The sequence below is a fragment of the Oxyura jamaicensis genome, chromosome 6, assembly GCF_011077185.1.
Source record: "Oxyura jamaicensis isolate SHBP4307 breed ruddy duck chromosome 6, BPBGC_Ojam_1.0, whole genome shotgun sequence".
NCBI classification, from domain to species: Eukaryota; Metazoa; Chordata; class Aves; order Anseriformes; family Anatidae; genus Oxyura; species Oxyura jamaicensis.
The window spans coordinates 11,160,194-11,173,333 of NC_048898.1; the positions used below are offsets into that span (position 1 = coordinate 11,160,194).

General features: G+C 39.5%; 1 protein-coding gene and 1 long non-coding RNA gene across 6 annotated transcripts in view; one reads left to right on the top strand and one right to left on the bottom strand.

Moving 5' to 3' along the window:
* The window catches only part of LOC118169110, a 177,645-nt gene extending 169,076 nt beyond the window's left edge, over positions 1 to 8,569 (bottom strand). For all 4 annotated transcript variants that reach the window (XR_004751926.1, XR_004751928.1, XR_004751925.1 and 1 more), the window contains exon 1: positions 8,170 to 8,569. This is a non-coding gene — a long non-coding RNA (uncharacterized LOC118169110). The remainder of the gene's footprint in view (positions 1 to 8,169) is intronic.
* Positions 1 to 13,140, top strand: part of RASGEF1A (RasGEF domain family member 1A) — a 159,110-nt gene that overhangs the window by 87,911 nt on the left and 58,059 nt on the right. The gene's annotated exons all lie outside the window — the stretch shown is intronic.

Genomic DNA, 13,140 nt, shown 5'->3' on the forward strand with positions numbered 1-13,140 from the left:
CTGCATAGTAACCAAAAGCTGCTTTAAGGCTGAGCTGCCCCTCCATAGCCATCACTTCAGTACCCAAGTGCTTCCCCAAGTCTTTTCTGCAGCCTGCTCTGGGAGGGAACATGGTGTTTCTTACTCTGCATCAAACTCTGCCCTGCAACTTTGAGATTCATCACAGAAAATCTCTTAAAGCTGTTTCTGTTACAACGGTAGCATCAGCTGAAACATTCCACAAATAAAAAGGGTATTTTTAAATTGATGCTATCCTGTTCTATAAACAGCTTCATCTCTAACTATTTACAGACCCTTGATAGAATCAGAGACACTGAAATCAGTTTGAACCTTCCTGACCCAATACATCTTAGGATTCTCTCCTAAATTGTCCTGTCTCGGACATCTGCTTCAAAACTCTTCTTTGCCTTACTGGGCTGAAATTAAGAAGACCATATTGGCCTTGGAGGACAATCATACAAAATATCCTTGAATTTCCCCATAAGTTTTGAATAGTTTTATCCTCTCCTCTTCTATTCTGAAAGGTTTTGTCATGTTTATGTATTTTGCATATAGCTTTCAATCCAACAAGAATTAGGAAAAGAAAGAAAACATCAGAACATTGTACAGGTTTCTGAAGGCATTAGGTTAAGTACTTTGTAATTCCTTCTTTTGCTAAATATTTTAATCAAATGGTTTGAGCATTTTTAATAGAAAACTATTCCCTCTGGGGAAAATAAATAAATAAATAAATAAAAACTGACAAGTTATTCCCAGTTTAAAGAAACAGAGAAAACTGCACAAGGCTTCTTTAAGGAAAAATACCTCAACCTTTTTACAGAAACATGGCCAAAACATCAAATGTGTTGCTGAGAGACTAGGAGGGATGCAACTGCTACCTCAGAAAAGCAGAGCCACACTTACTCAGCTCATCTTCTTGTTCAGTGTTTTATTATAAAATCTGTTGAATGACTTTGTAAAAAGAGAAAGGATAGGAAAAAGCTTTCTGAACAGAAAAAAAAAAAAAAAAAAAAAAAAAAAAAGAGGTAAAAATCCCTTTGAAGGACACAGAACTCCCTCTTTTGATATTTTTCCCACTTTTCTCTAAGAAACAATATGAGACGTACCTTAACTTTTCTAACACCTCAAAAGAGCTGTAAAAATAACTTATTTATGTATTCATTCATTGCCAAATAAAGGAAATCAAATTGTTCAAGCCAATATTATGAGGGAAAAAAAAAAAAAAAAAAAAAAAAAGAAAGGGGAGGGAAAATTTTGACTTTTTTTTTTTTTTAATCCAATTCTCAATTTCTCAGTGAGAAAGTATTTGGGCTCCATCAAAATTTGGGCTCCACATCTCCAAAAACTTATTCTGATGTTTTTGATTGTTTGTTTGTTTTTTAAATGAGGTAGGGATTCCACCTTTTAAACCCAGGGTCCAGATCAACCAGTTTTGTTTTGGTACTGGATGGGCACCAGGCCATTCAGCTGATGTGGCCACTTGAATCCAGTGAGCACAGGCTTCTCTTCGCTTCGTGCACATTACAACGGTTCAGTTCTGCCCTACACATCTTGCTTTTCCTGAACCTATGACATGAGGACCTCAGCAACATGAGTAAGCTGCTTTCCCAACCCAGGTTTTGTCTCATCTTGAAGGCCTTCTTGACAAAGGCAGGCTTTTCTCTTATGGATGACTTGACACGCTGGGATGCATATTTCTCCAGCACACACCACTACTGAGATGATAATTCAGAAGAGCAAGGGCAGCAAAGCTAGCTGCAATGTGAGCCACAAGAGCATTTAAAATAAATAGTGAGGATAGAAATTGAGTCCCTCAGAGTAGAACAATTCTTTGGTGGCCTCAGTCTGGTCCTGGAACTGTCTTTATGTCAGCACAATTTACATATTTCTTTTCTTTGTTTATTGCAATCACAGAACTGCTTCAAAAATATTTAGATACTGGGAGCTCAGAGGAGACATGTTTACATAGCTGACATTGTGAAAGGATAGAGATTTCTCTGGTGTACAATGATCCAAGGGGTTTTATCCCTTGAGCAGGAAACACTAGTACCCTAATCAAGATAAATTATGTTTTACTAATGTAGACAGACACTAAAAGGATATTTTTCAAGCAAGCAGTATAACACAAAGTCACTTGCTGATACACTACGCCATATAACTTTTGGGCAACCAGGTATTTCAAGAGAAAGAAAGCAACAAGATTAAACATATTAGGACCAATTTTCATAGCAAGTTAGGCAGCAAAATTAGTCAAGTGGTTGCTAATGGTATACACTCACATTAGCAATAGATAATAAGCCTCCAAGCAGGAACTCTTAAAACCTGTTTGCCCTTTTTCTGCAATTCCAGCGAAGCAGCAAACGTGTACCTGCTTGGTACTTTTGCTATCAAGAACACAAGGAAAGCAGTAAGCCAGACACTCCAGCACAAACTGAAATACATATGAGGTACTTTGCTAAAGGAACGTGTGTGAGCTTAAATGGATCATCTTTGTAAGGGATAACAACTCAGCTTCCAGATCTACATAATCTTTGGCATCTGTCTAATTTCACGATAAAGCTAACAGTTCCAGTAATCTATGGAACAAACTCCTAACCTTTCAAACAGTGTTGAGGCAATCAGCAACATACTTTACGGCAACAAGACTTAGTCATTTCGATACTGGGCCCACAAGCAAGTGCCTTGCATGTGAAAAACACCATTCCTCAGCCACATCTGGCTCTTCAAAGCAGCTCAGCTGACCTCGTACTCACATACACCTCTAACATGAAGAGCAACAAAAAGTCACATTTATTTTACAATTCAGATTAAAACTAACCATGTCCATGTTACTACTTACAAGTAGTCTCTCTTGGAATACTAGCAGATATCCCTAAATGCACCTTTAATATCTGAGCTTTCCAAAAGAAAGGAAATGCTGGTGGGTATGGGGTTTCAAAGTTCTGGAAAGAACACAGATAACTCCACACAAATGTTAGGATGTGCACGCTTTTTCAAGGTGAAAAAGATTTCCTGAAGATGAGGCAAAACACTCACATGAAATTGGTGTGACATTTCTGTGATATTAATATTTTTTAAAGCCTCCAAACATTCCCATCACAAGCCATAAACTGCTTAACAAATCACTGGGGCTGAAGACCCACAGAGCAATTTTTTTAAACTTGTCCAAAACCCCGTGGTTAAAAATGAATAATAAATAAATATGCCCATAGCACCAGTATCTAGCACTGTCTAGAGCAATAACACAGAGCTTGAAAAGGCCTCTCCAAAAATAACTTTGCGGAATACAGCGTTATGAGGGATGTTTGTGCCCTGGGGGCTGCTTTAACAAACACTGTTTCTGTTACGGGGATTATTACTGCTGGGCAGTCATAAAGCTGATGGCTTCTTTAAAAAAACTCAAGTAATCAGTACACAAGTGCTGAAAAAGGTTTGCTGCGGTCAACTTAACAAGGGGTCAAGAGCAAAACTAACACAGAAAAAAATGTGACTCAGAGTCTATCCTGAAGACGTAGATAAGACTGAAGCCAGGAAGACTTGAAGTTATTTATCCTACAATTCTCAAAGGACTGGACAAAGAAGTTACTGAGATCTGCAAATCTGGGATGTGAAGAGTGCAAAGTAAATTTGATTAATTGGATTAAAGGACAGAATGTAGCATCCATTTTTAAAATGTGGAGGAGAATTAAGACTTGCAGAGTTGTCAGCCTACACAGCAGCACTGCTGAAAAATATCAGTGCTAATATGAATCACAGTTGAGTCAATTACATAACACTGCACAAAAAAAAATCCATTCTGGGAGGTAATAAAAGGGATATTATATGCTGTACGCAAGACAGGAGAGGTAATTATGCCTTTCTTTTTAGTATGTTCAAATGGAATACTGGGCTCAACTGGAGACAGAGACAATGTGAGGTGCCCAGAATAGGGGAGCAGAAAATAAATGTTGTTTGGGGTAATGCAGCTGGATTGTTTTGTTTAAAGAGCACTGATCCTCATTTTCCAATAAGTAAAAAAATTCCATGCAATCTACAGTGTTAATTGTTCTCGATGACCATGGACACTGGGGGTTGGGAAAGGGAGGAAAAAGGAGGCTACAAAGAATTTGCAGCAAGAAGCACTGAGGTTAAATATTGTGAAGCTGTTGACTTATTCTTACTGAATCACTTGATCAGGGCAGGTATTCATGAAGTCTTGGTCGACAACAGAGTGCAAGCTTTGCACAATACAGAAATGAACTCACCACTGGACATTATAAAGGGGAAAGAGGAGTGAGCAACAGGAAGAGGCTCCTTGAAAGAAAAAAATAAAAATAAAAAAAAAAAACAGCAACCCAGCCCTGAGTTAAAAAAAAGTGTTCAACAATCTTTCTTAGTACAGTGTTTTCTTAATATTTGAAAAAAGTTCCAAAAATATCCACCAGGAAATTTGCAGACAAATCTGATCTTCCTCAGTGTATGGTGTTGCAGTAGGTAATCTCCTGAGGAGAAAGAACCCTTCCTTTCTATTATTCTATTTTTAGATGCAGGAAAAAATTCATTTTCAAGAATAAATTACAGTACCTAAAGCACAGATTTAGCTGAGGTTATTAGGAAGAGAGTAATGAGGCTCAAGTCCTAATGAAACTTTGCTGTAACACGGAGACCTTAATGTGGTTTTTGGTTGGTTTGCTTTCTTCTGATGACTAAATAATCTACATAATTTAAAGTATTTCAGAAATAAGACAGTCAAGCACCAACTATGGCTAACATATTTTCCTTTTTGTAAGGCATAAATTTTACTCCTTACCTTGAACAAAACCAATCACCTAAAGATTTTAAAACAAAGAGGGGCTAGTTTATTAGGTTAATGTGGCTTGCAGGAAAATTTAGCTTTCTTCTAAATTCCTGATTATCTCAAACAACAGAAGTAGCAGCAGATGCCAAACAGGCTGCATGTAAGTTGCTGGTTTCCCAGCAGGTGTGTTTTGTAGGACTACCTCATGCTATGCTGCATTTACAGAGCCATAACCCAATCCCATTACAATTAATACATTGCCTATAGCCACAATATTTTTGTGCCATGAGACGGTCACCTCTGCCAAAGTGTTGCCCAGTATTTCCGTGATCCTCGATGGCTTCCCGTCCAACTTCTAAAAGGTTTTGGACAACTGGAGAAGCAGAGTGCTTGCTCCTGGCTGCTAATCCATGCTTCCTGTTTCAGCTTCTAAATGAACTACTTGCACCTTTGCTACTTTAAAATATCTTGACATTTTGAACCGGTCCTCATTGCCTACACAGGTCACCTGAGCGGTGCTGGTAAATTAGCTATCAGTGCCTCTCAGGCCTCCCTGAAATAGACCTTTTCCTTTGCCAACGAATGAATGGATGGCATCCCATATTTTGCAGGAAAACACTTTTGTGATGATTAATGAAGCTCTGAGAGGAATAAGTGCGCCAGGAATAGCTACCGTTTGATCTACCTGAGAGCATCCATTACCAGAGGCAGTGCGTGACCTTCAGCAGCTCGCTGTCCACGTGCTGCCTCCTGTGGCTGGTTGAAGCTGTTTTCCAATATGCCCTGACACTAAGGATCACAGCCACACGCGTCATGAGTGTTTCTCTTGTCTATGCAAGTTACCACAAGTGAAGCATCAAGCTCTGTGTGTTATTGTACTTATTGTACTCTGCAGCAGCTATTTTTAAATAGATCACTCTGCAGAGAGAAAGTTTCAGTGAGCACCTGTTTTCCTTTGGCTTTTATGTATTTACATGCACAGTATTAGGTTTAACACCTATTTTACACCTTTCCATTTTTCATTTATTTTCAAAAGAACAAATTATATGACAGAAAACAACAGAAAGCTGAAACACAGATGCAGTCAGTAATTTTATGTAGATGTTCAGCTGATGGTGATGCTTTTGAGATTTATGACTTCCGCATTATCTCTCATTTCCAATTACTGCTTTGTGTGCAAGTTGCAGGGTATGTGCTATGCTTTATCACTGCCAGATGGTTCTGAGTTCCGTGAATGAATCCGTGAGGTTTCCAGGCAAAGGACTGGTGTTGGGAGTAACAGAGAAGACTCTGTTACAGATTTTTGAGCATCTCCCACGTTGTACTAATTCAAATAACTTTTATTTACTGTGGACTGCCCTCCATGTCAAAGTGAAACGCTTGGTGGGGAGAAAGCATTTCCTAGTCCACAGCAAAACACGTCATTAGAGATGCATTTATAATGGAATTTGACTTAATGGAGGTGGAGGCCTACAGACACTGTTAATGCTTTACAACAGTAAGGTTGCAGCAAGCTTTTAGCACAATATAATGATTTGCCAGGCTAAAATTACACACAGAGCAGCGCTCGGTTGAACTAGTGCATTATGTTTTCACTACACACACAACTTGGCAAAACACAGCTCCTTCAAATTGCAAACCATTTATAATAGTTGGCAGTATCATAGTTGGCAGAAGCTCCAGACAAAAGGGGGTTAAACTATCCACACTGTCATCGTGCAACTAGTTTTATGGCTCCCCTCACAGAGCTCAATATTAAAACCACAGATACTGTTGTTTATGAGGAATTCTTAATTAATAAAACCTAAGTATAATGTTGTTTTCAGTAGGAGACCATGTACAGAATACATTCTTATCAGCACTGTACAAAATCCTTTTAGATGAGCTTGTGGAATGCCTTTGTGGAGCAAGGAACACCAAAAATTATTGTGAGGTTCCTTGTCATAGTTTATTTTGCATTAGCTACAAATTTTCATTTGTAAAGGCATTACATAAAATTATCAGAAGTGGTTCTATGACATCTTTTAATAAGAGCAGAACATATCAAATGTTCTTGCACTTCTCTCTTTTACACCCGTGGAATTTTCCAGAGCTGATAAGAATATTTGTGGTTGTATTTCAAGATGAATTTTAATATGCACAGAGAACGACAAACTGATGCCTCCTGGGAGTAAAGCAGCCTGTTTATCTGAATGACAGACGCAGCACGGGCATCCCGAGGGCACGTTTCCCTTACACATGCTGCCCTCCCGCTGGCCTGAAAGGATCACCTCTAAGTTGGCAGGGGATATCCTGGGTCTATGCAGCGTTACTCCTTGGCCTCTGTGCCGAGACCATGAGCAAAGGTCTCCTCCTGCTCATGACGATAGGGACACCTCTCTGCCAATGGGTGACTGGACCCATTACTCCTCAAACCCAGTCACCTCAGATAGAAAAAGCATGTAGAAATCAATGTCAGACAGCAAATAGGCTTTCCAACCCAGAAAGTAAAACTGCCTCGCTGGTAAACAATCTAATATTTTCTTCTGTTTTAGTGCAAAATGGCAGCCAAACAATTTTTGTATTTGAAAATAGTTGAATTAGTTTGCATCAAACTGCATTTCCTAGCTTCTTTTAATTTACTAAGCTATAATATCTAATTCATCAGTCTGAGCTGAAGGAAAAATATGCCTCATACTGCAGCCAACTCTATGAGGCAGCCAAAAATCAGACTTCAGAAACAGCAAAGTCGGATATTTTACTTTCTGAAGTTTCCAAGTAAAATATCTTTGCAGAGACAGTTAACAAGTGAGAAAGGGAGCTGGAAAAGCAAGCCAATAATCCCCTAGAATTATTGTGCATATCTGTGGAATGCACTGGCATAACTGGGAGCATCTAGACAAAAATGTTGAGGATTAAGAACTGAATGGAACATTAGGATAGGACTGCAAATATCAATATTATTTGCCTACATTTCCAGGCTACAGTCTTACTGCACCAAAAGTCACATCAAGATTTACACACACAGGGACTGTACCAAACTCTCAGCCAAGCGGGGATTTGAGATACATCACTAAATCCCAACACTTTCCTGCTGTGTATTTTGTCCCTTCTTTCCACATCAGTTCCCAGCACAGATCACAGTTTTCACCCATCCATGTCAACATATTAAGTCTGCAGAAAGCTAACCAAATGATCAGAAGTCAGACAACTTTCTCGCAACATTGGGTGATGGCAATGAACACTGAATAGATCTGAAAAATCATGCAGAAATCCTAGGTCAGGCATCTGAGTGACTTGTGCCCCAGGGCTCACCCTTCCTCTTGGCAGGCTGAGCACAGGGCGATCCCTCCTTCCTGCTCCTGTCCACCTCGCAGCACCAGGCACAGGAGAATAGTGGGAAGCACGCTTACCTTGTGAAGCAGCTCTAACCGGAGGCCTGTCAGGTGTGAAGGCAACTCAACAGCGAGGGTTTCTCCCTTGGCATTTCCCAGAACAGGAACTGTAAAATCAAAAGAGATTGTTTTCACTCATTTTATTCCTTGGGAAGCAAGGAATCAGAGCAGCTCAAAGCATCTTTAGTAACATCTACCGTGTGTTACTTGTTACAAAACATCAAAATAGGTACGGTAGCTATACATTTTACAGAACCAAATTGCTCTCACAGCAAAAGGAGCACTTATTCTTGATAAATTGCAAGCTAAAAGTATGTGTTGGTTTGTGGGTTGTTTTGTCTGTCTTTAAGCTTTCCTAATGAAATACACAGAAGAGCAAAGCAAAGTGACTGAGTCTCTATATTAGTCCATTTGCTAAAGGCACAGGGTATGGGCTTTGGGTTGGAAGACCAGGGAAACAGCAACAAACAAGCACCACTCCGTAAACACCCAGCAAAGGCAGACGCAGGAATAATAAGAAAATTAGCACTCCTTTAACAGAAATACAATAAGCTCCAGCTTGAATTCTAGATCCAGATGGTTTTCTCTGTACCATTTGGAAAATCATTTCTTGATCCTTTGCATTGATATGTCTAGCAGAGAAAAATGGTTTCATGTATTCAACGTCATATCTTCATGATAGAAACCTTATAGTTAGAGACCACTACAGCCCCACAGCATCACAGTCCTCAAAAGGCAAACAAGATCAGCTTCAGAGGCACCTCTTATCCTGCCTTGCTCTGTGCCTCTTTATTCTCCCCAGCCTGCAGCACTGCTGAGCTTGCTGGGACTGACAGAGAGGTCAGCAGCCTGTCCTCCCTAAGCACAGCCACGGGGCTGCTGGCAAAGAGCAAGTCAGCCACAGGCTGCGGGTTATTCCTAGTGCTCGGGCTGTGCATGGTCCTAGAGAATTAACTTACTGCTAGATATTTGCACAACTGGTGGTATGCTCATCTCAAGTTATATTTCCAAGTGACTCTGTAAATACAAACTTTTCAGTAGCTATTGCATCCACTCTTCCCTCCCCCCCGCCATCCTCATCACCACCAGCATCTCACATGCAAAACCACTGAAGTACAATTAAGTAATCTAAATGAGATTATTGCAAGCGCTATACGGAAGTGTTTTTGTTTGTTTGTTTTGTTTTAATTAAATAATGCAATTACATATGTATATATATGTACATATAGACACAAATTGATATCCATACAATTTTCACAGAACTAGCAAGTCTATTACACCAACCTATCACTAACAATTAATCTTCTGTATTCAAGGGGCCAGTCAGCCTCTGCTTGAATGGAAAAGGCCAGGAGCAAGACAATATTAGCTGGTGCTGTTGGCATGGAGGCACTACTTTACAGTTAGCAGCAGAGTTATTGTCAATTATTGTTCCGCCACAACCCATAATAGAGTATTAAAGAAGCACAAAGAACCAAAATCTTGCATGTTTTTCTTACCGGCCAATGAGAGTACTTTAACAGCACTCCTTTCTAACTCTCACATCCCAGAGCATTAAGCTGTCACGGTACACTTACCATCTGTTAAGATAACCTGGCCACCTTCATATTATTTCAGATAAGCCTGGTATCCCAGTTCAGAACCGTATAGTTATAAACCCAACGGATGGCAAAGCTTAAGATGCATTTGTGAATGGGGATCTAAATGAGAGAATTAACGTATCCACACCGCCTCCTGCTTTCTGAAGTATGAACGATTTCATCAATGACTTCTTCCTTTTGATTTCCTCAGCACATTATTTACAATTCAAAAGCATCAAAATTGCCTAAGGTGACCAAGAAAAATATTATATCTTTGTACAAAAATAATAATAATAATAAAAAATCACAGTGAGCCAAATCAAAGAGTTAATTGAAAAAGAAATTAAAAATCTGTTTATGAGCTAATTGCTTTTACCTTTAAAGATCATCATTACTACAGCACAGAGGGATTAATGTTTACAGCTGATTTATCAAGCTAAAAATTCCAAACTGTCAAATAAACTTTTCTGAAATAAAATATAACAGCAATTTCCATGGAGAAGAACATTGAAATAAATGCAGTCAAATTAGATTGCAACTATCTCCAAACAAATAACGCTTCTTTTCTAAGCTGACAAAAAAGGAGAGACATTTAACTGTATAATTACAAAAAGCTTTATCACACAAATAAGTAAATCTAGATCTGAACATATGGAAAGTTATACTTAGAATTGATTAAGTGTGAACTAAAGCAATGCTCCAAAAGGTTAGAGTGGGAATTTATAATCTTTGAACTACAAAAGCTTGTTTACAACAGCAAGCACAAAATACCTCTCTTTATGAACAGTATTTTACGTAGTAGCTCTGCCAGCTTCCACAGGCCCCTCTACCTTGCCTTGCACATTTGGTGAATGACCCATCCATAAATGTGCTGGGGAATAACGCACAGTGGTATTTTTGGTTCCTAGCAGGCTCATCATTATTTTCATAGCACTCCGATTAATGATCCATTTTTTTCCTGTTTAACACTAAAAATGAATTAGTACACTAGAAAGCTTCCTCTGCTCTCTAGATTTTGGAATGATGTTATAAAATCTCTGCAAACAAGTCATCACACGTCTGTTGTTAGTGCCTCTGGTCATTATCCCTGCACAGAAAAACACAACAGAACAGAGATTGTCTGTGTTTAAATCACACAAACAGGCCAAGGATTACCCCATTTAGCGTAGGCTGATGGCATTTACGTGAACTTTATTTAGTGCACAACAGTCCTGCTTAATTTGTGACTCTTAACGGGCTCTGTTCATGAGACATCTGATGAAGTTTCCCTTGATATCAACAGAAATCCCCCCACCAACTTCAAAAGGAGATCCAAATCTGAACCCAAGAGATGAAAGATTAGAATGACTTGCTCCTTTTTCTGAATCAGATACTTTGTTGTTATGCTTCAATACTCAACATAAACGGCTTCCCCTCTGGAAACAAGAGACCATGTCTCCTTGGCTGACAGGGACTCCTTAAAAATACATGTTCGGAATGATAAATTGTACTTGTCTGTATTCAGGACAGGGTTTTTCACAGCTGGCTTGTAAGGTGCTAGGAAGACAGCTGATGGCTACCCTCTACAAATTCAGTTCTAAAATAGAGTTGACAGTAAATGACACAGATGAATTCTTTCTGCAAACATAACCCAAGCATTTTACATCCAGAGAATACCTTACGTAATGGTTTTACTAGAACTAATGCAGCCAAAGGGTCTTTTAGCATAACCTGTAGCCCTGAGACAGATGGACACTAAGATTTTGAGGGTTAAAGACTGTGGGTGAGCGTAATTGCAAGCATGAAGAGTGCGTACCAGCCCAAGAAACAGGAAACCATGAGTGGGTAGCAAAGAGACTCAGAGGGGTTTGCTTTCTCAAATGCCATCGGTTGAATTTGTGATAATGCTCAGAAGAAACATAACAGATTTGCTGGAAGAAATACTTGCAGTCATGTAACTTATTGGAAGTATGCTTAACGCTAAGCTTGTGAATAATCTCTTTGACATCAAGGAAATTTTAAATGGTTACACACATATTTTGTAAAAGCCTGCAAAAGGATGTCAAATACAGCAACAAATGCTTTGCCTATACATTGCAACTATGGAAAAGGGGGATCCCCCTGGATTTTGATACTTCAGTTACACCCCTGGTTTGCTCTATTTTTTTTCTGCTTCTTTAGGTTGGAGAAATGCAAGTGGATCAGCATCAGTTTTGGCTCTTAACCCTTTTTGTTAAAGATATGCAGACATATTTGAGCAACTGCTGCTAAGGTGGATCGCAGGCCTGCTTATTTCGGGAGCTGTTGAAAGGGCTCAGGTGTCTATTTGGAGTAGGGCAGTTAGTATGTTCGTAAAAAGTATCAACATTTTCCTGGAAACTAGCTGTATTGTACCAAGGATTTGTTGTCGTTGAAGTTTGTGCAAAAATCACACCAAGTTTAGCATAATGGTATTGTGCATAATGTAAAGCTGAAATATCTGTTAGCTGTAAACATCTGATGTTTGTTCAAGCTAATTAATCCTCTAATAGCTGCAGTATTCAGATGAGAAGCTCATGAGAATAGACACGTAATTAGTTTTCCATTTGTGCCAACTCCGTACAGTTCTGTTTTGTAAGCATCGCGGAGCATGGACGGAGACGCTCCAATACTGGAGAAAGACAAACGCGGTGTTTAGGAGGTGTAAGTGGGAAGGACTTGCTGTGTTAAATACAAGGACGCTAATTGTAATGCTCAGGCAGACCCAGGAAGAAAATCAGTCAATCTGTATGCTCCTGGAGCACAAAAAGCCATGAGAAATAGCCCACACAAACTTGTCAAGAACAGACCACGTCAAAGCAATCTAATTTCCTTCCTTGACAAGATAACTGGCCTGGTGGCTAGGAGGGAGCAGTCAGAGTGACACATCTTAACTAGGTTAAAGCTATTTGGTCTGTCACAGAGGGCGTTCTTAAATGGAGGCAGAGAAAGTTTCCTCCGCAGGGAATGACCATAAGCAGGATGCACAATCAGCTGGAAAATCCTAATGGAGCCACAGTGATCAGTGTCTGGTTGCCCTATTAGCAAGCTGTCGCCAGTGGGACGGTACGGGGGCTGCGCTGCATGCTGCCCGGTGCATTCAGGAGTCCATTAACACCCCCGTCAGCGGCAAAAACTACACATGAGAAGCTTGGGAAAGTTAGCAGAGTGGGTGGAGACGTACTCAGGAAGATGGCATTAAAATTCAAAGCTTTCCTAACAAACCAGAACTTAAAAATAACAGGACAAAATTAAAATGTGTGTGATGACTGGAGAACTGCAAGCAAATGCGCTAACACAACCAGGAGAACTCATTAGGCAGGAGGTGCAGTGGATCATGATAGGAGCCAATAAAGTGACTCAGTGCGACTGCTAAAAATAAAAACAACAAAAAAAAAATATTAAGAGATGA